Source organism: Elephantulus edwardii, unplaced genomic scaffold, assembly GCF_000299155.1.
Source record: "Elephantulus edwardii isolate Elephantulus edwardi_28Jun2011 unplaced genomic scaffold, EleEdw1.0 scaffold00099, whole genome shotgun sequence".
NCBI classification, from domain to species: Eukaryota; Metazoa; Chordata; class Mammalia; order Macroscelidea; family Macroscelididae; genus Elephantulus; species Elephantulus edwardii.
This window is the reverse complement of record NW_006399849.1, coordinates 4,337,122-4,341,243: the sequence shown is the minus strand read 5'-3', so window position 1 is coordinate 4,341,243 and position 4,122 is coordinate 4,337,122.

Here is a 4,122-nt window from a genome sequence, read left to right as displayed (position 1 = left end):
GCAGGAGAGGAAGGCCCTCTATGAGGTGGATTGATTCAGTGACTGGGATAATCGGGATGGGAGTGTCAGAGACAGTATAATTGACACAGGACAGTGCAGAGTTTAGGCTGTTCTACATAGGGTCACTATGAGTCATAGCAACAACAACAGTAGTAGAGCCAGATTGAAAGTCAGTTGAAATGAGGAAAAAGTATAACAAACATCATTTAATAATTAGAACATAGAATATATGTAGCTTGAATACCGGAAAACTGGAAATTGTTAAAAATTAAATGGAGCAGATGAACATCACCATACTAGGTTTGTGAGATGAGCTTTGGCCACTTTGAATTAGATAATCATACTATTCTGGGAATGAAAGAAAACCAATTTCTCTTTGATACAAGAGGAACATCATAAGTAAGTTAAAAGTTGCTTGTGTTTTAAAATACAAATACCACATAATGCCACTGTTATAGAACGGGACTGATAATGGAGGTTTGGGGAAACAGTAAAAGAGGGGATGAATAATGTACACGGCATTGAAAAAGACGAGGGAGAGAACTGTATGAAAGGAATATGTGATTAGGTATTATTGGCATGACAAGAGTCCAGAATAAGAGTTGCATAGTAAAGTGGTTTGGGGGAAAAAGGGAGAACTGTGTAACAATGAAAGAACTTTTTTTCCAAAGGAAAAAAATCAAACTGGGATGGAGTGGAACAGGGAAGAAAATGTGCAACAATGAACAAATGGAAATCCATGTTCATTTAACTTTCATTAAAATCTTTGAAAAAAAAGTTGCTTGTGTTTTGATGGAATACTATGCAAACATGCAGGAGCAATGATTTTGAAAATCACTACATAACTTGGGGAGGATTGGAGAGCATTATGCTAAGTGAACTAACTTAGTCCTGTAAGGACAAATACTGTATAAGATCATTATTGTAGAAATAGAAAGGTAACTAGTAAAATGTATATGAGGATCCAAGAGGGGGGGAAGGTTAGGAACAGAGGGGTGAGGATGGGCAAGGGGGTAGCCATAGTGTCACACAATTTGAAGGGTAGAAGGACGGGTGGTTAAAGGAAATGGAAAAGATCTGGTCTGAAAAACAATGTATACAAACTTTGTAAGCAAACTAGTATAAAATAAAAAATTTTATTTAAGAAAAAAGTTGGGCTTTTTAAAATTATAATTAATGATCTAAAAAAAGAGAGAGATGGGGAAGAACCCCAGCAACAACTCTGTAACATCATTGTTTGGGGTCATGTTTCTTAATTGATGCTGTCTTTGCAGCTCTGGAACTTTTTCCATTTCCTAATCTTGCTGTCATTTCCCCATTTCTTTTCTTTGTATGACTGCTTTTTAATCTTTATATATTATGTTTTTATTTATAAAACACAGAGTGCAGTGTGATGTTTGTTCCTTATTACTCACTAAATTTGTTGTTTACACACTAAATTCCTATTTTAATGTAGTTTGGGGATAAATTTACTGAAAATATTCAGTGCTTATATTTTCAGTTTTGAATTTATTCATATTGTGACAGTAATTGGTAGAAAACTGTTTCTCACAGCTGACAGGCCAAAAAAAAAGGGCTTGGGGACAAAGCCGCCACATGCCAGAGTGCTGAGGAGCCATCAGATAGTTAAAGGAGTGGCATTTGTACTTGCATTATTTAAGCTACTGTTGAGAAAGGGGTGGGAAGGGAGCATATTTGTAGGAAGCATATTATGGAATTCATTTTCTAAAGAATCATGTTTATGAAGAGAGTAAAACATCTATTAGATATTTTATAAAACACTCAAACAAATAGATACTAGTTCTACTCAAAAAAGAACTGGAAACTGTGAATGCAATGACATAAATCTTTTTGTTAAAACCTTGAAACTCAAAATTTCTGCCTCCTAGAAAATAGTAATTAAGCTCAAGTTTCAGACAGATATTATCCTTTTCTACCACAGAAATAGAAACTGGATGAGTAAAGAAATTATGTTGATTTAGACTCTATTATGTCAATTAATTTTGATCATTGGTTATCAGATTGTGATTTGGGGGCCCTCAGTGGAGCTCTGGTGACCAAGTAGCAAGAAGCTGTGCCTCAATCCTGAAGGCACGTGGTTCAAGGCCATTAGCTTCTCCTCAGGAGAAGGATGAGAAATCTGTGAAAACCTGCTGGAGGGCCAGCGAAGGGTCCATTCTGGCTCTATGATGCACAACAACAACAGCAACTAGTGTCTTTTAGACCCCTTAGGTGATGGAGTGGCTGGTCTTTTGTTCTAATTATTACAACTCTATTTCTGTTCTTCCTGACAATAAGAATAATTATACTTTGTAAAAACCAGATCACATCTCATTGATACCTCATCAAAGAGAAAACCAACCTTTTGCTTAATTCAGATAAGATGTACAGCTGTAAGGAGGAGTGATAAGAAGTTATCTCGAGTTTATTTTCTGATTTTTTATATTGTTGTTATTATGTGCCGTATGTACAACAGCCCTAAGCCCTGCTATATCCTGTGTCAATCTTATTGTTGCTGACACACCTACTCCTATTACCCCAGTAACTGAATCAGTCCCTCTCATTGAGGGTCTTCCTCTCTTCCACTGTCCCTCTACCCTCCCAAGCATGATGTCCCTCTCCAAGGACTGGTCCCTCCTTGCAACATGTCCAAAGTATGTCTGATGAAGCTTCAGAATTCTTGCTTTCAAGGAGCAGCCTGGTCTCATCCTCTCTACGACATACATGTTTGTTCTCCTGGCCGTCCATAGTATATACAGTACTCTTCTTCAGCACCTCAGCTCTAAGGCATCAGTTCTCTTTCTGTTGTCCCTGGTCATTGTCCAGCTTTCTGAAGCATAGCAAGTGATTGCAAAGACCATGGCCAGAATCAGGTGCACCTTAGTCAATAGACTGACATTGTTGCTCTTTAGTACTTTGGAGAGGTCTTTGACAGCAGACATTCCCAATGCATTTAATCTTTTCGTTTCCTAGATGCTGGTACCAAGAGTGTTAATTGTGGAGCCAAGCAAACAGAAGCTGTTAACAATCTCAATCTCTTCATCATCTGTTGTGATGCTGCCAGTTGGTCCAGTGATGAGAATCTTTATTTTCTTGATGTTGGGCTTCAATCCATGTTGAAGGCTACATTCCTTGACTTTCTGCAGCAAGTGCTTGAGGTCCTCCTCAGTTTTAGCAAGCAAGGTTGTGTCATCTGTACAACGCTGATTGTTGATGAGTGTTCCTCCAAACCTGATCCCACATTTCTTTTCATAGTACCCAGCCTCCTTGGTAATCTGATCTGCATAGGGATTGAAAAGGTGTGGCGATAGGACATATATTTTTGATAGTAGGTTAAATTTTAAGAGCTCTTGCTATAAATCAAAATATGTAATTTTAGAATTTTGAGGCTACTCTTGTTATATCAACTTTGTTGTTTGGTTTGTCGCTGTTACTTACTGTCAAGTCAGAACTGACCCATAGTTGGGCATCCAACTGGTTTTCTGAGGCAGTAAAGTCAAATGAGATGAGATTGCTCATCTTTCTCCTGTGGAGTAGTTGGTAGATTTGAACCACATGCATATGTGTTGGCAACACAGCTCCTTACAACTAAGCCAAACACATATTACAGAAGATCAAAGACTGCAGCCTTCAATATGGATTGCATCTCAATATCAAGAAAACAAAGATCTTCCTGTCCTGATCAGTAAGCAACATCATGATAAATGGACAAGAGATTCAGTTTGTCAGCAATTTCATCTTAGTTGAATTCACAGTCAACATTATTGTTAGCAGTAGTAAGAAAATCAGGAGATATACTGCTTTGGGCAAGTCCACTGTCAGGGCCCTTTCCAAATTACTGAGGAGAAGTGATGTCGTTTTGAAGACTAAAAGTGTACCTGATTCAGGCTGTGGCCTCTCCATCTTTTGCTGTGCATCTGAAAGCTGGACAATGAATAATGTGGCAGAAGAATTGATACCTTTGAGCTGTGGTGTTGGAAGATAGTACTGCATATTCTGTGAACTGCCAGAAGAACAGATATGTCTTGGAGAAAGTGCAGCCAGAATGATCCTTGGGGATAAAGGTGTCAAAGCTTCATCTCTCTTCTCTTAAATAGTTTTGTGTGTGTGTTTTTTTTTTTT